The 21,123-nt window shown below is 50.3% G+C and overlaps 1 protein-coding gene across 1 annotated transcript in view; it reads left to right on the forward strand.

Annotated features, from left to right (window-relative positions):
- Nucleotides 1-1,566: 1,566 nt before the first annotated feature.
- KCNS3 (potassium voltage-gated channel modifier subfamily S member 3) overlaps nt 1,567-21,123 on the forward strand; it is a 47,671-nt gene continuing 28,114 nt past the window's right edge. The window contains exon 1 of the mRNA XM_072644558.1: nt 1,567-1,780. The gene's annotated coding sequence lies outside the window, so the exon portion shown is untranslated. The remainder of the gene's footprint in view (nt 1,781-21,123) is intronic.

A 21,123-nucleotide genomic window follows, 5' to 3' on the forward strand; every position in this document is an offset into this window, starting at 1 on the left:
CTGAGTCCCAGGGACAGACTGCACTGCGCTAGGGGGTAGGGGCTGGGACCCGCATCCCGAACCTTGGCACACGCACACCTAAGAATGGCCAGAGTTTCAGGGGTGGAGGGGTGAGTGCCTACACCGATTGTGGGGTGCATCCTCCCTGGCCTGGAGCCAGGGCAGTGGGGGTGCGGTGGGGTACGGGTGGTGCTTTGGGAAGGAGTTCAGGATCTGGAACAGCAGGAAGAGACCCTAGGGAGCATCTAGTTCGAGAACCTGATTTGACAAAGGAGGAAACTGAAGCACAAGAAGTTAGGGAACTTGGACTTGCCCAAGTGGCACAGTCCGTTAGAGGGAGCAGTGGATAAAGAGAAAAGGTCCTGGAATTAAGAAAATCTGAGTTCAAATTCGACCTCAAATAAGTCACTGACCCCAGGGAAGGCATTTAATCCTGTCCGCCTCAGTTTCCTCGTCTGTAAAATGAGCTGGAGAAGGAAATGGCAAGCCACTTCAGTATCTCTGCCAAGAAAATCCCAAATAGGGTCACGAAGAAGATCCGAGACACGGTTGGGGTTTCTGGCCCCAAGTCATAGTTTCAGAAACGAGAATCTTCGCTTTTAGCATCAACCCAACCCCCTCATTTGACAGAGGAGGAAACTGAGACCCAGAAAGGGGAAGGGACTGACTCCCGGTCTCGCAATCAGAGTCAGGCTTGAGGCTGAAGTCCCACCAGATCTCCCAATGCCCGCAGGGTTTTCCCGCAGTGCCGAGGTGCCTCCCTCTCCCTGTTCCCCTCGCTTGTGTGACGGACATCCGTGGATGTCCGCCCGCACCGTGGACAGGCACCCCCAGGCACGCAGCTACAGCTCCACGGACGAGCACGTACACGCGCGCGCGAGCACACACACACACACACACACACACACACACACACCCTACCCGCAGACACTTTCACTGACACTTTCACACGCACGCACACCCTCTTGGCCACATCCAGATACACGCTCGCGCACACACAGACACAGTGACACTCCTCCACCCAGCTCACAAGCATACTCACATGCGTGCACACTCACGCTCACACAAACTGTCTCATATACACGCAGAGACACACAGACACCCCCAAACAATCCATCCACCCAAGCCAGACATGCTCTCTCTCTCTCTCCCTCCCTCTCTCCCTCCCTCCTTCATACACACATACTCTGATACACATACACATGCCCACGCCCACTACATACCCCCCCATACCAAATCAACCTATCCATCCAACATCCACATCCACCCCCCCACACACTGGCTCCAGGCCCCTTATCCCCGGTAGCGGGGCTCAGAGTTCAGAGCCACCCCCTGCTCCCCTTCTGCACCCCCCACTTCCCCATTCCGGGACCATTCGGAGGGGCGGGGCGGGGCTGGGAGGGGCTGGGGGGGAGATCCCGGGCCAGCCGGGAGGGGAGGGGCTGGAACTGCGGGGGCCAGAGGGCGGGGCCGGGGCGGACCTCGGCCGTCCGGGCCAATGGGAGGGTGGCTGGGCCCGACCCCGCCCCTCCCACCTCCTCCTGCGCAGCCCCCCCCCCCCCCCCTCCCCGTGCTGCCCCCCGAGACGGGCGCACGGACAGGCTGCTGGGCAGACTGACGGACTGGCGGCGGGCCGGCTGCGCTGCGCGGGGCTGGGCTCGGCCACGGCCGCCGCCGCATAGGGGAGAGGAACTTGCCGCGGGGCGGGTGGAGGGGCCGGGCTTCCCGCAGCCCCAGCCTAGCCCGGACACGTAGGGCGAGGACCCTCTCTCTGCACCAGGTATGTGTCTCCTCCTTCCAGGTATGTGTCCCTGCTGCCGCCAGACCCTCCTCTTCCCCTTTCCCTACTCCCTTCGCCCCCCCTCCCCTCTGCGCGACCCTCCAACTTTCCCCTCCTTTCCCGTGGCTGAGTTCGGAGCCAGAGCTTCCCATCCCAGGTCTCAGGAGGGACCCCCGCCCCAGTCGGGAGGTGGGCCGGCGGGCAGGCAGACTGGGCGCAGTCCCATTTGGCAGGTGAGCAAACTGAGCCTGGGGCCGGGAGCGACTTCCCCCGGGTCACCTGTCTGGGCAGAGAAGCCTGGATTCGGGCTACTGCGCCGCCCTGCCTCCCGTGCTGGCACCTGGCGAGGAGTCCTGCAACTCCTGGAGCAGGCTGGCCCCAGGGCCGGGCGCCCCCTTCCCAGAGTGCCTGTTGCTTGTTGGGGTAAGGGACTGAGGGGGCAGTTCTGGAGCGGTGCCTGGAAGCCCGGGGCTGCTGCTCCCATCAATTAGCCCAGAAGCCCAGGCAGCACTTGTCTGGGGGCAACCCAGAGCATGCCCAGCCTGGCCAGGGGATGCCCACCCAGCCCCAGGGTTGGTGGCCAAGAGATTGGCAGCTGTTCCAGGCCTCCCCTCCACAGCACCCAGCAGGCCGGCAGGAAATGAATGATTCATATTGTCTCTGCTATGTCCCAGCAGAGGGAGATTAGGGTTCCTTTGGTCCCTTCCCCTCTGTTGACAAATAGGGAAACTGAGGCCCAGATGGAGGAAGTCATTTACCCAAGGTCACAGAGGTTGTGAGAGGAAGCAGCAGCTTCTGAAGCTCAGTCTGGACTCTTGCTTTTCTCCCATCCTGGCCCAGTTCTGCTGAATTCTCTAAGTATTGAAATGCCTGCTAGGTGCCCACCAGTTCAACCTGAGGCCCTCCAGCAGCTCTGGAGCCTGATCAAAAAGAGACATGTGAGTGTGTGAGTGTGTGTGTGTGTGAGTGTGTGTGTGTGAGTGTGTGTGTGTCTGTATGTGTGTGTGTGTGTGTGTGTGCGCGTGTGTGTAGGGGAAGAACACAGGCCTAGTACATAGTACAAGCAAGTCAGACTTTTCAAGTGACAGTTCCTGCACTTGCTAGCAGCGATCTTAGGATGAATCTGCATCCCAGCCTGGGCTGCAGTGGGGCCAGGTGGCTGCAAGATCCCTTCCAGCTCCAAATCCTGGGGTCTCAGGGATGGAAAGAAGCAGATGGGGAGAATTCCAAGATGAGGATGATGAAGAGTCAGGAGAAAAGCAGGGAAGGAAGGTGCTGTAGGAAAATAGAACGCAGACAGCATGCTTGTTGGGTTTGGGGAGGCCAGGAAGGCTTCCTGGAGGAGACTGGGTTCCGAGTTGTCTCGGGTCTGGCTCTCCCTCCCTCACATTCCCAGGCTTCGATTTAGCTGCTGCAATGCCAGCCCTCTGGAGGACAGGGGCACAGAGCCTTCCAAAGTCAGAGGGAAGGCCACAGGTAGTTGGGGCGGGGGTGGGGAACTCTAGATCTTAGGCTCTTAGAAGGGCCGAGCTGCAAGGGAGCTTGGGATCATTTAGTCCAACCCTTCAATTTAGAAGTGAAGAAACAGAGCCTAGGAGGAGGCAGGTGACTTGCTGAAGATCACACAGCTAGGTCAGTGGTGGAGCTGGAAGGTCTTGGGGAAGTTCATTGAATTCTCATTCTCCTTTTTGGTAGAGGGCTTATCCCTCTGCTGGGATAGAGGGAAAAGGGCTTTTTAGGGGGTCCTGATTGAAAGTTGGGAGAGATCATGGGGTCCCAGAATGATGGAAGCTGGGAAGGTTCTTGGTGATCAACTATCTCTCCTTCCCTATTTTCCGTAGAAGGAAATGAGTTGTTTGTGTGTGTGTGTGTGTGTGTGTGTGTGTGTGTGTGTGTGTGTGTATGTGTGTGTGAGAGAGTGACAGAGAGACAGAGAGAGAGAAGTTCTGTGTGTCTGTGAGTTCAATATGTCTGTCTGTGTGCATGCGTGCATGTGTGTGTGCACGTATATGTGTGATCATGTGTGTGTGCAGGGGGAGGCTGCCCAGATGTAGCTGCTCTTAGGGGAAGCTGGGTCTCTGCCTGGGTCTGGTTCCCTTTCCCAGGCCCTGCCAGGTGTCCTTCACTGCCTTGCCAACAGTGCCAGACAAATCAGGAGAACCCTGGCTCTAGGCTCCAGGCTGTCTGGTCAGTGGCAGCTGGGGTTTAGCAGATCTCTGCTGCAGGGGCCACGGGCTGTGGCATGGGGAGGTTTTTGTGGCATTGCAGGGCTTTCTCCATCCCCTTTCCTCCTGTGCAGGAGCTGTCAACGCCCCCCAGGAGTCAGTGGTTGGGGGGAGACAGTGCTGTGCCACTGGGCATGAGCAGACACCTCTGTTCTCAGGAGCCAAGCCAGTGGTTGAGAAATTTTTCCCCCTTTCCTTCCACAAGGCAAACTCAGGCTATGGGAGAGCATAAAAACCAAGTGCTTTGTTTCATAGATGGGGAAACTGAGGTCCAAGGAGGCTTTGTCTAAGGATGTGCAGTTAGAAGGGAGCTTTGCAGAGAGGTTTGTTCACAGTGGGGAAACAGGGACCCAGAAAAGGGGGGGGCGTTACTTCCTCAAGGTCAAAGTTTCGCATCTTAGAGGGATTTTTAAAACAACTTCTGAGGCTTGTATTTGCTGAGAAAGGTAATTTAGTAGTTTAGAGAGGAGGAGGGCTCTGAGATGGGCCTCTTTTCCCTGCTGCCCTTGGAGGAGCCCAGCGGGGTAGATAGGACCTGTTCTGGTCCCCCTTTCTGGAGACCTGAAGGCCTGGGCAGAGGCAGATCCCACCTTGGGAAACCATGGACCTGTCCCTCTGTCTGGGACCATTTGCCTAAATGATTTGCATGTGAATTGAACTGGAGCCCAGTAACTTGGCCCCTGCTCTTCCCTCTCTCTACCCCTTGCAAATAGGGACTGTGAGCTGGTCTTGGACCAACCGAAAGAAGCAGCTGCCTGCTAGGTCGTTCCTCTGCCTAGACCCTCTGTGCCCGAGACAGGAGGATCCTTCCTCCTAGGCACCTCAGACCCAGGAATCAGGGTCACCTTTCCTTCTGGCTTGCTCCCTGGGGGCCCAGCTTCTCCCCCCAGGCAGGGCACTAGGGACTGAAGCTTCTAACCATTCCATTTAACCCGGAACTCAGACTTCCCCTACCACCTAACATTGCCCATCTCTAAAACCCATTCTATCCTCAAGTCTGTGACCAAAGGGGCAGGATTTGAACTCAAGTCCTCTGACTACCACCCCACTTCTTCACATTCCCCTTTTGTCTCCCAGGACCTATCAGGTGTATTAACATCTCCTGGTTCCCTCATCAGGGAGTTCCCTATATCAGTGAAAGAAAAGGCTCCCTTCCCCCCCAGCCAACCCCAAACAGAGTCTCTTTGGTAGAGAAGACATCAATTCTGAAAACAAAAGTCCAGGCACTGCCAGAGGGCATTGGAAAGGCCCTTGGGGAGGTCTGAGGGGAGGCCTCCTGGTCCTAACCTGGGGTGTGACAAGAGTACAGGCCCTAGGCTTGCAGATTTAGTGTTGGAAAGGACCTTGGGGGTGGCCAATGTCACCTGCTCATGTAATAGAAGAGGAAACAGGCCCGGGAGGTGGAGGAGGGAACTGGCCTGATCTGGGATTGGGCCCCCCATCCCTAGCTCTGAGACCTTCCCTCTGCCCTGGTGCAAGGGAACAGTTCAATTCATGAGGCCAGATGCACCACGGGGAGAGCCAGGAGCCGATCAAGGGTCAGTCACACATTGGGTTGGGGGTATGGCCTCTGCCAACAGCCTGATCATCTCTGCCCCAGAGATATGGGAGGAAGGGGCTCGAAGAAGAGGAACAAGAAGAGGAAGAGGATTAGGACCCCTGCTAGACACAGGGAATGTGGTCTAGAGACCAGTAGGAGCTGATCCAACCTTAGCTTGTGTGTTGTCTTAATGCAGACTTGGGTATAATTAGTTTAGATAAGATAGCATCGACGCCACCACCTTATCATCATTGACAAATTTTGAAAAAGTAAGTGCACTGAGCCCTGGGGATAAAAGAGAAAGCAAAAAGACTGTCCCTGCCCTGAGAGAGCTCCTAGTCCGTCTAATGGATGAGATGACATGCAGGCAAGTATGTGCATAGGATATTCATGTAAGGCTAGTGGGTTCTAGGCCCGGCTTGGCTCCTGATCTCCAATTCAAGCTGGAGTCTGCCCTTCTGCATGGACCTTGGATACTTCCTCGGTCAAATAAGGGGAGGAGCAGACAGGACCCCTGACAGCTCTTTCCAGCCTTGTGAGTGGTGATTCACAGACAGAATTGGGAGAGCTGCCTCCAGCTCAGCAAGGAGACCCTTCATTTTCTTGGTGACTGGCCAAGGATCTAAGGGCAGCACCAGGAGATGGAAAGCTGAGATGCAGGTGACAAAGCTCGGCTAAGCTTGGGATTGGCAGAGCCTCTAAGTGTGGGACCTCCCCTCCCTGAGAGTCAAGTCCCTGCAGCACCTGCCTCATGTGGGCTCATGGGAAGGCTGAATAAGATTCGTGCTTTAGAACGCGGTGTGACCTTAGGGGAGAACTGGGATATAAATGCCAGTTATCTCAATTATTGTTGCCATGATGGTGGTTATTAATATAACTTTTAGAACTTCCTGGGAGCCTTGGAGACCATCTAGTATGACCCTCTCTTTTTACAGAAGAGGAAACGGAGGCTCAAAGTGGGAGAAGACATTGCCCATGGATAGGAGCAGGATCAAAATTTAACCCAAGACTTTCATCTCTCGGTACCACCTTTTTCCCACTCCAGTCAGTGGGGAGGAAGGAATGACAGGGGATAGAAGGGTGTGTCTGTGTGCGATCTCCATTGTCCTCCCCCAGCTGCTCTCTTTTTGGGGTTCTATGTTTTAGCCTTAAATCGGGGGTGTCTGGCTAGGCTGGAAACCAGATCCCTTCCCATGTTTGAATAATTTCTTTTAGAATGGAATTGTACCCAATTTGGTGAGGAATAAATGAATGAGAAAGCATTTATTAAGCCACAAAGGTATGCCTTGCACAGTATTAGGTGCTGATACAAAAGATGAGACCACCCAGATCCTCCAAGAGCTGAAGTTCTAATGGGTGAGGCAGTCAGAGGGTGGTGGTGCTCATGCAGGGAAGCTTTAATCTGGAGACGCAGAGGGAAGGTCAGGGAATCTGCAGACCAGGCAGTTGGTATGCCCTTTCCCAAAGCACTAGTGCTATTGATTGGGGTCCTGTGACCAAGGAAAGAGGTGGAAATCAGGTGAGAGGCAGGGCTGCTGGTAGCTGGCTGCCTGGGATGGAAAGCACAGTCTTCTCCTAGCTGGGGACCTGGAAATGAAGCCGGCTAGGCGTTAGGTTCACGTTGACTCAGGGCTGCTCAGATCCAAGGTGGGAGAGGTGAGCGTGACTGGACAGAATCTGAGGAACCCTCCAGAAAATGTGCCATGCACCCACATTTAAAAAGGAGTTATGGACCTCTGGAGATTTTAGGCTCACAAAGTACTAGGTACATGTCATCTCGTTGGACCCTTACAATAGCTCTGCGTGATAGGGCATATTCCCCTTATTTTACTGTTGAGGATGTTGATGTTCAATGAGGTTGTGTCTTTCACAGGATCACTCAGCTAGTGAGTGTGGGGCAGTCAAGGTCTTCCTGATGCTGAGTCCTGGGCTCTGGTCATTAACCAGGCTCTTTGGGAAGGACAATCCTGGCCCTGGAGTCAGCAAGCCCTTGCTTCTAATCCTGCCTCAGACCCTTTGTGGAACTTTGGGCAAGTCATCCTCACCTCTGTGGGCCTGTTTCCTCATCACAGAACCAGGAGGTTAGGCCCAATTACCTCTGATGCCTCATCCAGCTCTTGGAATTCCTTTATAAAATACAATCTCAGCCATTTCTTTGCAGATTGGATAGGTTAATGGTCTTTGGAAAGTTGATGTAAAGGGGTGTGTGTGTGTGTGTATGTGTGTGTGTGTGTGTGTGTGTGTGTGTGTGTGTGTGTGCGTGTGCGTGCATACCCACAAGCCTTCCTGTTGTCAAAGGACAACAATTAGAATATTCTTTTCAGTGTGATTCTTTGCTACCTGGGTGGTAGAAGTTTCTTCCTTTATCCAGCCAGCCCTGCTCCCACCCTCAGCTGAGCACTTGATGGAGGAAACTTTGGGCTCCTCAGCGAGACCCCTGTGTAGGATGCTATCAGTCTGGAACAGTGGTTGGGGATAGATTCCTCTGTTTTTGTGCCCTGCTGAGATCCTGGTCCTCAGTCAGTGACCTCCTCTGGCCCTGCTCAGAGCCCACCCATACCTGATACAGGCAGCCAGAGGAAGTGCTGGACAGCTCCAGGGCTGAGCAGCACAGCACTTCGTAGGCACTTGATACATGTTAGGTGATGACCGACAGAAGGTAGGATGGCCTGTGAGTGCAAGCACAGGGCTGTAACAGAGTAGGGAGGAGAGAACTCCTTTGTCCTGGGGTGGGAGTGGGTTCTGTGACCTTTGAAAAGTGAGGAGTCTTTTCTAGAGAGAGTTTACCTGCAGGTCAGTGCAGGGGGAAATTGAGGCAGCCCAGGGAGGTGCCCAAACTCACATAGCTCTGGGACCCCTGCCCCTTCCCCTGGTTACCATCCCTCAGGTACATTATCTCCCTTTGATGCACCTAGCGCAATACTTGGCACACAGTAAGCACTTAATAAATGCTTTTCATTCATTCTTTCCATCTGATAAAGTGCTTTCTGCACAGTGAGGTCATTTAGTCCCATTTACAGACTGATAAGTTAAGTGGCCCCTCTGCTGGTCCAACAGCTCAAACTGCTTGAGCTAGGTCTAGAAGTAATGGACATTTCTTATGAATTAAGCACCACATAAAATGTTCTAATGTCCCATAATGTCCTGTCACTTAGTCAATCAGCACACATTTCTTTAGCTCTTCCTATGCTCAATGCTAGGGATATAAGCCAAAAGGCAGCCCTGCCCTCAAGAGGGCCTGGCACATTGTATTATTAAGCACATAGTAGGTGCTTAACACTTATTCCCTTCCCTGCCCTACGTGAAAGGCTCATGACTTTTTAGATGGAGAGCTTGATGGGACCTTAGAGATTGAGTCCAACCTCCTCATTTTTACAGTTAAAGAAACAGACTGCTCAGGGAACATCAGGGAACCCGGCCAGGATTCGAACCCAGGGCCTCGGATTCCTAATTCCCTTCTGCAGTATCACCCTGCCTCCTCGAGGAGTTAGCCTGAGTGATCTCTGAGTTACATTTGTGCTTGAAATCCTGATTCTGCAAGCTAGAATCCAGAAAGCCATCCCAAGTCCCCAGACCCCACTGGTCACAGGAAAGACAAGCTGTGGTGTCTGGGAAGTCCAGCTTGTAGCTTCCAAGGGCAGAGAGCACCGGTCCTAGCCATGCTTCATAGAGCAGTCCACCCTGAGGTGCTGGACAGGGATTCTCTGGTGGAGATTTGAGCATCTGAGAGGACTGCTCTGCTTTTAGACTCGATAGTGTCTTCTTAAGCCATAGCCATTAGTGTTTGTCCTCCTGTCTCATGGTGATATGGACGTGCCTCCAGGCTCCCCAAGCCTAGGCCAGGGGAGGACAAGCCCTGGCAGAGCCCACCAAGCTTGAGTGGCTGAGGGAGGAGACCTGGCGAAGAGGCTTGTCAACCTTTCAGCCAGAGGGAGGTGGCTTCTTCAGCGCAGCCTCTTAGGGAGACCCTGTCCTCAGCTGGGGAGGTATTAAATCAGAGGTCCTTGAAGGCTGGACCTGCAATCATGCTGGTCTTTTGGGTCTGGCCATCAGGGAGCTTTGCTCTGGGTTGGACTGCCAAACCCTAGCCCTAAGTATGGGGACTCAAAGTGTCTCCTGTGAGTTGCTTGAGGTAAAGGATTGACCAGAGGGATGGGAAAAGCTCAGTGTTTGAGGAATGTGGTTTGAAATCCTGGCAAGGTTGCCTCCACTCTCTACCTGTGAGGTCAATAACAACAGCGGCTCCTCAGGGCAGCGTTTTTCATGTTTGTTTGGTTTTCTTTGTAGGGGGAAGGGTGGAAGGTGGTTGTCGCTGGTTGTATTCGTCATATTTAAACCTAGCTTTAAAGATCTGTTTTTATAATGGCCTCCCCTCTTTGAAAGTTCATCTACTGGTGATTAACTTCTAGCTGGAGGGGGCTGACTTCAGTGGACTTGGGTACGAGCCCATCCCTGACCAGGAATGCCTTCTTCAATCTCCCTGACAAACAGTCCTCTAGTTTTGGCTTGGAGCTTCCAAGAAGGAGGAGGCCCCCTTTTCAGGAGTTCTTCACCTTGTTTGTATTATGGACCCCTTTGGCAGGCTGGTGGAGCCCAGGGTACTTTCTCAGAAGAAGGCTTCTAAATACACAAACTAAAATCATAGGAGTTTGAAGAAAGCCAATTATATTGAAGTAAACTCATCTGGATGGACATAGTCACACCAACAGACAAACCACAACAAGCCCACAAATACCAGGTTCAGAACTCCTGCACTCTCTCCTGGGCAATCTATCCTACTTTGGGATGGCCCAAATTGGTAGCAAGTTTCCTCTAGTTTTAAACATGAATGAAGCACTTTCTGGCCCAGAGAGTAGCTGAGTGTGCCTGAGAATGCCTTCCTTTGCCTTTCTTTGTATCTCCAGTGCTTAACACAGAGATGGGCATAGAGTAGGTGTTTAATAAATGTTTGTTGACTGACTGACTAACTTGGCAGGATTCATACTTAGGGCCTTTGACTTGAAATCTAGTGAACTTTTCTCTGGATCTTCTATTGAGATGGTGGCTTCCCTTTAATCAGAGGTTTTTATGCAGAGGATGGATGGCCACTCCAGAGGATACTGGGAAAGGTTATTGGCCAGAGGCTGAATGAGATGATGTCCAAGTCTGGGATCCTTGGAACATAGAATACAGAGTCAGAGATGAGAGGGAGGTAAGTGGTCACCCTAGTCCTACCCATTCTATTACAGTTGAGGAAACTGAGGCCCTCAGCATGAAAGTGGACATGATTATCCAACCCCCTAGGCTGCTGTGCTTTTCATTATGGTGCCTTGAAGGGTCTTTCCAACTCTGAGTCCAAGGTTCTCATGCAAAGATGAGAGAAACAAGCCTGTGCAGTTGTATTCAATTTGTTTGTGGCATCATGACATTCTCTTCCACCTAAGATACAGGACTGACTTAGAATAGGATCATCTGGTTCAACACTTTCATTTTACAGATGAGGAGACTGAGGCTCAGAGGAGGGGAAGGGCTCCTCTGAGGTCACTCATCAGTGAGTCCATGCCAGAAGGGCTGGTGTCTGCCTCTTTCCACTTTGCCATCCCTCGTCTTAGAAATGAAGAAGGCTTTTTGTCCAGAGATGATCTATGCCTCAGAGTCCTTGTATCATATCCCCTCACTGACAGAGGAGGGTCAATTCGAGGATCCCCCTCATTCCCTCCTAGTCCTTTTCCTTCTTTCTTTGGGCCTTCTTTTAGACCATTTGAGTGTGGTCACTTTTGTGAGAGGTCATTTGGTGGTATTTCTGGTTCTGCATCTTAGTCATTCAACAAACCTGTATTAAGGTCTTACTGGGTGCTCATACTATGCCAGGAGCTAGGGAAACAAAGAAAGGAAAAATATGTGTCCTATGTCTTAAGGGGCTCATGTTCTAATGGGGGAGATCACATGCCAACAGGCGAGTGGGAGGCCCTCTGGGGCAGGGGGAGGGGAGGTCTTTTTGGATCCCTGCTAGAGGCTCCTTCCCTTTCCTCTCCCTCCCCCTCCCAATGATTCTGTTTTATAGATACTTTTATGGGCACATATTGCTTCCATGAGTGGGACAGGCAGGCACGGCTATCCCTGCTGCATCTCCAGCACCTAGGACAGTGGTTGCCACATAGCAGGGGCTCAGTAGCAGTAAGCATTCATTAGGTACCTACTGTGTGCCAGTCACTGCCCTGGAGGAACTCCCAATCACTTTCTCTTTCTGGACCTCAGTTTCCTCAACTGCAATAGAATGGGTAGAACTAGGGTGACCACTTAGCTCCCTCTCATCTCTGACTGATAAAATTAGGGGATTATATTATATATATTATATATTATTATATAATGTAATATATATTATATTATATTATATCATATCATATCATATCATATCATATCATATTATATTTGATCTCAAACGTCCTTTGCAGACTGAAGCATCCTCTTTATTTGATCCTCCTTCAATGTCTCTGGGTTCTCACAGGAAGGAGGGGAGGAGGAATGGGAGCGAGGGTACTCCCTGACCCCTCCTCTTCTCTCCTTTCCCTTCCCATACTCTGAACTTTCTGTCAATGTCTCTTGTGGTCACATTAAGAAATGCCAAGGAAACTTTCTCTGGACTGCAGGATCCTGTCAGACCAAGGCCTTGGTTTGCTTTCCAAGAGCCCGACCATAAATCTGGCCGCTATTTACAGCAGAGGGGAAGCAGAGAGAAACAGCTTATTGGAGGATCCTGCTTTGGAAAAATGTCAGCAGATTCTGGGGCTCTGGAGGCTGTTGAGGGAAGGGATTATTAAGTAGGAAGAGGAAACCCCCAGTCTTATATCCCCTGAGCCCTGGAATCCCAGCAGGACTGACTGCCCAGCTGTGCCCCTCTCCAGTGGCCTGGCGTGCAGATATAAGCAGGGATGGGCTCATGCTTGGTCATCTGATTTCCCTCTCCCCTGCAGGACAAATCCCAAAGTCCCCCTGGAAGAGGGTAGAGCCTTCCTTCCTTCCTCCCTCCCTCCCTCCCTTCCTTCCTTCCTTCCTTCCTTCCTTCCTTCCTTCCTTCCTTCCTTCCTTCCTTCCTTCCTTCTTTACTTCCCTCCCTCCCTTCTTCCTTCTTTCCTTCATTTCTCTCACTCTCCTTCTCTCCCCTGTCCCTCCATCTCTTCCTCCCTTCTTTCCTTCCTTCCTTTCTTCCTTCTTTCCCAGGGTGAGCTCAGGCTGAGAATGCAGCAAGAGTTAGAAATTACAGAATGGTTTGGAAAGTCTGATTCCAAAGGGTCAGCTCTAGAGCTGGAAGCATCTCACAAGTCACCTGGTCCATCCTCCTCATTTTAAAGATGAGGAAAATGAGGCCCAGACAGGTTTGGGTTTTCACCAAAGTCACATGGGCACTAAGTTGAAAGGATTTGAACCTGGGACCTCTTGACTCCAGATTGTCCCATCTTCCCTCTCATATCAGCAGTGCTTGTCTTAGAGGTGAGCAGAATACTTTTTTTTCTTTTGGCCAGGGTATGACGACAAGGACCCCACCTTCCTTGGGAGCTCTGGAAGGTCTGTGAGTGAGGACACTGTGTGGAGCAGTGAGTAGACTGGACTTGGAGAAAGAAGCAGCCTCAGTTCTGACTTTAGTTCTGTCACTTCCCAGCTTTGTGACCCTGAGCATTTCCCTTAACTACTCTCTGCTTCCATTTTCTCATCTGTAAAATGGGCACAGTAATCACAACTCCCTCCCAGGGCTGTGGTGAGCTCTTGCACTTTGCAGACCTTCGGACACTTATAGAAACGTGAGCTGTGGTTATCATGACTTTGAGCAGAAAAGAGCCTGGGTCCAGTGTTTGGCTCATCCCTCTGTCCTGAGTGAGTATGCAGCATCCTCAGCCCCTGGACTTTGCCTTTCCTCTCCTGCTGTAGCACTTCTAACCTTCATCCAGGCCCATCTCAGGGAGGCTGATGAGGGGGGTTCACAACCTTTCATTTCTCCAGCCCTGTTGAGGAGTGGGCCCGGACTATTATCTCTTGTAGGGCAGAGAAAAGTGACTTCCCTGGGACCACCAATCTAGCAAAGGCTAGCTCTGGGATTCTAACCCAAGACCCCCAGCATCTCTGCCCCTCATCCTAGGCTATGTCCATAGGACCCAAGATGCTTTGGGAGCTGTTGCTCATCTTTTCCTTCGAAAGCAGTCTGTCTGGGGAAGAGAATGATGTCTGGAGCTGGGAGACCTTGGATACATAAGTCATCTCCTTGGACCTCAGTTTCCTCATCAGTAAAATGGGAATCCTTCTTGTGTTACCTGTCTCATCAGGTGATTGTGAAGAAAGAATGCGTTTACAAATTATTGGTATCTTTTTTTTTTTATTACCTTTATTTCCAACTCTATCTCCCCACCCCACCCCAGAACCAGCCTTTATAACAAAGAAATAAGAAAGAAAAAGGAAAAAAAGCTCATCAGCTGAAGTAAGCAGGGCGCCAACTGAATGTCGCAGTGAAGGGGATCCTCGGTCCCTCAGCCCTGCTGGTTTGGGTTGGACCAGATGCCTCAGGGGCCTCTCTCTGCCCTCAGATTCTGGGGCTTTTAGGAGTCTCAGAGAAGGAATGAGCAGCAGCTTGCACCGGGTCAGAGCTGGGGCTGATCCTACCCGTTCTGACCCTGAGTAGAACAGCAGGGCGCCTTTCTCCCACACCAGCCTGAATAAACATCCATGCAGAGCAGCTCCATCTTCCCTTTTATACTTTTAGTCCTAATTCATTCCGAGAAACCAGAAAGTATGTGGCTATTTTCCCGAACATTCAGAGTGTCTTTTGTGTCCTTGGTGGAAATTTTATAGCTCGTTTTCTAAGGGCCTGGAGACATTAAAAATCTTGCAATGCTCCATTCTCTTGGAGAGCGATAAGAGGAGAGGAAGGTTTATTTTAAGGATCTTGGGCAGAGCTGATAAGAGCAAAGACACAAGCAAGGGCTGGGAGTGGAGAGAATTCAACAAACAGAGGCAGGGAGTTTCCAAGCCATCAGGGATCTTAGACACCTCCCCGTCCACCCTCCTCATTTTACAGAGGAGAAAACTGAGTCTCAAGGCGGGGTGGGAGGAAGGGGCTTAGCCATGGTCAGACTGCTAGTGTAAGAGTCATGATTTGAAGCCGGGTCCTCTTCGTCCCCAAGCCGGGCTCTTGTAACCCACTTCCCCCTTTCATTCTCATTATGATGCCTCTCCTGAACCCCCTTTGTCCTCTGCTCACATTAGGTAGCTCATTCAACATTGTAGTTATTTGTGGCAGGGAAGCTCCCTGAGGGCAGGGATGGGGTCTTTACTTTGTCTCCTTCATAAGGCCCTTCCCATAGTGGATACTCAGGTATGTGAATCAATGGTTGGATGGATGGATGATTGAAGAAACCAATCAGATTGAGATCAGATACGATTAGCAAGGTGTTGACATTTACCAAGTAAGTCAATTGCTCCAAATTAATCCCCATTACTCCAAGGCTGTATAGAGCCACATCCATGCATGATCTTCTTTGAGCTGATTCTGTCATGTTTGCATTGTTTTTAAGCAGCAAGTTTGTGTAGAGGCTGTGGAGACCTCCTCCTTCCATCTTCTCATTTCTACCCTTCCCTGCTAGTCTGCTTTCCCTGCTAGACTTTCCCCTACAGTCCCCTTCTATGCTATCCCAGCTCACTAAGAAATAGCCTGGGGTCATGTCCAGAACTAAACCCAAATTTCCCAATTGAATTGAGGATCTACTACTTACTAGCTGTGGATCCTTGGACAAATCTCTTCCCCTCCCTGGGTCTCCCTTTCCTTCTCTACAAAATAAGGAGGTTGGACTGGATCACTGACACATCTCCCAGCTCAAAATTTTGTCATAGTTGAGTAATAAATAGGCAATCAGTTAGCAGATATTTAGTAGGCACCTACTGTGTGCCAGGCACTGTGCTAAGGATATAAAGAAAGGCAAAAACAGCCCCTGGGAGCTTGATGTATAATAGGGGAGATAATATGCAAATAAGATAGAGACAAAAGAAATGGGAAATAATCAACAGAGGAAAGGCACAGCGTTCAAAGAGGATTGGACAAGGCTCATACAGAAGTTGGGACATTAGCCATGACTTGAAGGGAGCCAGGGAAATGTGCAGGCAGAGCAGAGTTTTAGGATGAGAGGGACTTTTCAGCCAGTGAGGATAATGATGGTTGGGGTCCATAGGGAGAGAATTAAGCTTAGACGTAGATTTAGCTAAATGGAATAGTGAATATAGTGCTGGACCTGGAGTTAGGGGGATGTGAGTTCAAATCCCACATGAAATACTTACTTAGCTGGGTAACCTTGTGCAAGTTGCTTCATCTCTGTCTGCCTCAGGTTCCTCAACTGTCAAATGGGGATAATAATAGCATATACTTCCTGGGGTATTTGTTGCGCTCAAATGAGATGATGTGTAAAGTGCTTTCTCAACCTCACTACCATTACCATCTTCATCATCATCCTCTTCATCACCACCATCACCGTTTTCTTCATTATCACCACCATGATCATCATCTTCATCGTCACCTTCATCATCATTGTTAGAAGAGTAGCGTGTAGAAACTGTTCACAATCATCCAGATTATTTGCTTGGTTAAACTGAGGCTGAATTTAGACCTGAGTTTAAGTGTTTCTTCTGGTATATACTGACTGTGTGACCCTGACTGAGTCACTTAACCTCTAAGTGCTTAAGGCAACCCTCTAGGACTAGAAATTACAGTGTGCCGACTTGTGCTAGGGGTGGTGGTGTATCCTCACCTGGGAGTTCCTTAATAAAATCCCAAATTCCATTGCTGTTTACCCCAAATCTCTCTCTCTGTAACTCCAGCTTATTGGTCCCAGTGCTGCCTTTTTGAGGGAAAAAGCAAACATGCAAAGGTCTAAAACCTCTTCCCCATGAAAAATCACGGATGATTGAGGATGGTCTTCATAGCTCATGTCAAATTTTGCTTAAAAAGTATTGATATTTTTTTCTCTTTAGAGCACTTTCATTGCCAAATAAATCCTTCCCCCCTGCCTTCTTCGGGAAACTGTCCTTTGAAACCAAGGATAAAAAAGAGGGCCAAAGCAGTTCAGCAAAACTGGCCAACACATCACCTGGTCTGACTGTCTGTGCACAGTGACCCCACTGATCGTCCTCCACCTGTGCAGTGGGAGGTCCTGGGGAGTCTTCTTTCCTCTATTTTCTTCCACCAGCCCTCATATGGAATGATCTACAGGTTCTTCATCACCCTGGTTCCTTCCTTCCTTCCTTCCTTCCTTCCTTCCTTCCTTCCTTCCTTCCTTCCTCATGCATTTATTAAGTGCTACTATGTACCTGCCACTGTGCTAGTCCTGGTGATAGACAGACCAGAACTTGGACCCTCTGCTTCATCAACGTCCTTCTCCACGTGTGGTTGCCAGAACTGAGTGGGGCTCTCTGGATGTGCTCTGAGCAGCATGATGCAAGACAGCACCAAGACAGTGACCTGCTTCTATTCATGGAGCCCAAATAACCCCCTTTTCCCCTGTGAGTGTTGACTGTCACTGAGCTCTCTGTCCACTCAAGCACCAAGCTTCCCATCCCACCCCCCACCCCAGCCTAGAAAACCTGATATCTGACCTCATCTTCCCCTTCTTGTACTGGGACAGTTGATTTTTTGCTCCCAATTACAGACTTTCCATTTATCCCTAGGACATCTCATCTTATTTAGCATTAGCCTATGAATTCAGCCTGTCAGTGCAGGAGTCATTTGTCCCAGCCTTGCTCTTCCTCATACATGACTCCACCCCATGTGTGGTCTCTCTGCCATACCTGCAGGCTTCTCTCTCCTCACCTCCACATCCTGGCTTCCCTAGCGACCTTCAGGACTCCGGCCAGCTCCCACTTTCTGCAGGAAGCCTGGCCTGCTCTCCCCTTGTTTCTCCTTTTAAATCCAGTCTCCAGTTCCTATTCCAACAAAGACAAGGACGATGATGATAATGATACTGTAAGGTACCTTCCCTTTGAGATTATCTTCTGTCTATTCTAGAGATATTTTGTGTGTGCAAAGCTGTTGCATTGTATCGTCCTCATTTGACTGTGAGTCCCTCTAGGGCAGGGACAGGTGTTTTTTTTAACCTTACTTTATGTCCCCAGGACCTAGAACAGTGCCTGGTACACAATAGGTGCTTAATACATGCTTATTGATGATAATTATTAGTACTTTCATCTAAGTCACTCATAAAAAGTATCAGACAAGAAAGGAAGGATGGATCTCAGGGACATCTGGCCAGAGACATTCATTGAAGCTTGACATGAAGCCATTAATGGCCACACTTCAGGCAGGCTGGTCAAGCAACTCCAGCCGGTTCTAAGGTCATCTAATTGTACTGTCATTGAGCTCATCTTTCTCTACCATGCCCACCAGAATAGCACAAGGGGCTCTTGAAAGCTTTATTAAAAAACTAGGTAAACTTTACTGTTATTCACTAAACTATCAATTTAGTAATGGAGAGAGAATTGGAGAGAGGAGAGACAGAGACAGAGAAACAGAGAAAAACAGAGACAGAGACAGAGACAGAGGGATTAGTGTGGCATGGCCTGTCCTTGTTGAAGTGGGACTACTTTAATGTTTTCTTGCGGCTTATAACTCTTGTTATAAGGTGTCTTGTCTCCTTAGTCTCCTCAGCTTTAAGATGCATTTGGTCTCATGACCCCACAACACTGCCCTGAGTGTCCCCTGAGATAATGGCCCCCAAGGGCTTTGCAAACCTCCCAGAGCTATAGAATTGTCTGTTGTGATTAATCTTGTCACCATTGCTGCTGATGTTCTCTCTCTCAGACTGTCAACTCCACCGGGATGGAAGCTCAGCATCGTGTCTCCCCTGGCACAGTTGATCAGGGCACCATGGACCGCTGAGTTTAGTCCAGACCATTTAAGTAAATATACGAGGCAGAGAGCAGACAGCAAAGTGTTAAGGTCTTCAAGGACATGTAGGGAGACAGAGCAGTTTTGTATGTAATGGTGCTGGAATCAGAAAGACATGGCTTCAGATCTCTCCTCAGGCACCTGCTAGCTACGTGACCCTGGACAACTTGTTTAACATCATTCTGCCTTAAGTTTCTCAGTGTGTGTGTGTGTGTGTGTGTGTGTGTGTGTGTGTGTGTGTGTGTGTGTGTGTGTGTGTGTGTCTGTGTGTGTGTGTTTGTGTCTGTGTGTGTGTGCGTGTGCCTGCGTGAGTGTGTTTGTGTGTGTGTGCATGCATGTATGTGTGTGTGTATGTGGCTGTGTCTGTATGTGTGTGTGTGCGTGTGTGTTTGTGTCTGTATGTGTGTGTGTGCCTGCGTGAGTGTGTTTGTGTGTGCATGCGTGCGTGCGTGTGCCTGTGTGAGTGTGTTTGTGTGTGTGTGCATGCGTGTATGTGTGTGTGTTTGTGTCTGTATGCATGTGCGCGCATGTGTTTGTGTCTGTATGCATGTGCGCGCATGTGTTTGTGTCTGTATGTGTGTGCACATGTGTGTCTGTATGTGTGCGTGCGTGTGTGTCTCTGTGTGTGCACGTGTGTGTGTGTCTGTATGTGTGTGTTGGAGGGGAGCTGGACTTTATGGCTTCCAATATTCTTCCCCCTGACACCACATCTATGCTCTTGTGGAATGTTTACACTTTACTCCCTTAGCATGAGTGCAATTCTTCAATAAGTTTATGATTGAATTGCAGAATGACAGCTGTAGAGGGGCTGAAGGAGAAGTCTTTAGAAAAACAGCACACTCTGTAGAGTGTCAGATGAGACAAGAGGAGCTCTGTCACTTGAGAGATGAATCCTCTGCAGTTGAGGCAAGAGTTTTCTAATGGAGAAACACCCAGCTTTTGAGAGAGAATCACTGCTCTCTCCTGCCCACACTCATTGGCCATGATAGTTACTCAATGGAGTGACTCACCTGGTGGGACAGTGAGCTGCCCAGTAGGGACACTATGCCCTGGGAAGGGAGGGACTACAGGTCCCTGAAAGGTGCCAGCCTTCCCCTCCACATATAGCATGGGCTGTAAGGTGTCTGGGTTACATCCTCCCATGCTGCCTCCATGTTCCCATCATTCCTGTTTCACCAGCCAGTCCTTGTTCCTTGGCCAGGACCATGCTGAGCATAGCAAATTCCTCCTTTGCTTCATCTATCTTTTAAAAGAAAGTAAAAAGCCGTAAATCTCTGTTCAGAGAGCAGGGAACCATACATAGACACTGTCTCTTGATTGGGGCAGAAGAAGGACTTGGCCCGTGATTTCCCTGGTGGGCCAAGGTGAGCAAACTCTCTGCACCAACGCAGATCAGCATCACATGACTTGATGCTCTTTGTTTTCTAGAGCCCTTAGGGGTTAAGTGCCTTGCCCATGGTTACACCATCAGTAGATATAGATGATGAATATATGTGTGTTCGTTCTTCGTTGCCGAAGAAGCCCATGCCAAATGAGAAATGATCATGTGACTTGCACTTGACCTTGTTTTTGAGTGAGGGAGGGCTGATGAATATTTATATAAGAGTATAGACTATGGAAATCGGTGATCCTCAGGGCTAGGAAAGGAGCCCAGAAGAGATGGGTCAGCCAGGAGACCCGGAAGAAAAGGGGACTCAGTGGTATTAGGTGCTGAAGAAAATCCAAGGAGAATGAGGGTTGACTGGGGAAAATGTCATGGAATGAAGGAGTTAAGAGGTTGTTGGTGACCTTGAAGTCAACAGCTTCTGTGCAGAGTTGGGTTCTCTCTAGGAATAAGTCATTTTTATTGTGTGCAATTCTCCCGCTGCCAAGCAGATCTAGCTTGTCTCTTTCTTCACTTGCTAATGGGCAGGCCATCCCACTAGGGAGGGCAAACCGCTAATGAGGTCGTGGTCTCTGGTCTCAGTCCTAGATGGGGCTAATGGGTCATGGCCAAAATGGAAACCCTTACTTGTTTGGTTCGTCATTGCTCTGGAAGGTCCCATGAGTGTTCCCAGCTGTGTATGACAGAGTAGCTCCCAGCACACACTGTGACTGTGACTCAGCAGCAGTGGTGGCCGTGGAGTAATAAGACTTGGGGGAGAATTCTGGCTCTGGCTCTGTGACTTTGGGCAGGCTGCTTCACTTCCCCCATGAGTCCAAAGAGGAGGCAGACGCAATGACCTCTGAGGCTCTTCTCACTCTCACATCGTGATTCCGTTCATTTCTTCCCAGTCCCAGTCTCTACTGTGGGCCCCCAAGCCCTGCTGGGTCCACATGGCTCAGGTCTGGCCTGGCTAGGCTTGGCATTCAGGAAGATTACCTCTCTTCTCTCCATCATGTCTCACTGCTCCTCATTCGTCCCCCACACTGCAGGGGTTCCTCTGAGGAGGAAAAGGGCAACTGGGTCAGGTGAACAGGTGTGTGAAGTGAAACACAGGTGACTTGGGCTCATCCATTCCTGGCCCCAGCTCACGGCAGACATCAGCAATCAGACAGAATTTGAAGATGGCGCCTTATAGGGCTTATGGAGGGCAGTGCTTCTTGGCACTGTCCCCAGAAGCAAACTGAGGGCAGGTGTTGCCACCTGTAGGACATTATAGTTTCTATCCTGGGGCAGGCTGAGACTCTGCAGTTCATG

Source organism: Notamacropus eugenii, chromosome 1 (genome assembly GCF_028372415.1).
Source record: "Notamacropus eugenii isolate mMacEug1 chromosome 1, mMacEug1.pri_v2, whole genome shotgun sequence".
NCBI lineage: Eukaryota > Metazoa > Chordata > Mammalia > Diprotodontia > Macropodidae > Notamacropus > Notamacropus eugenii.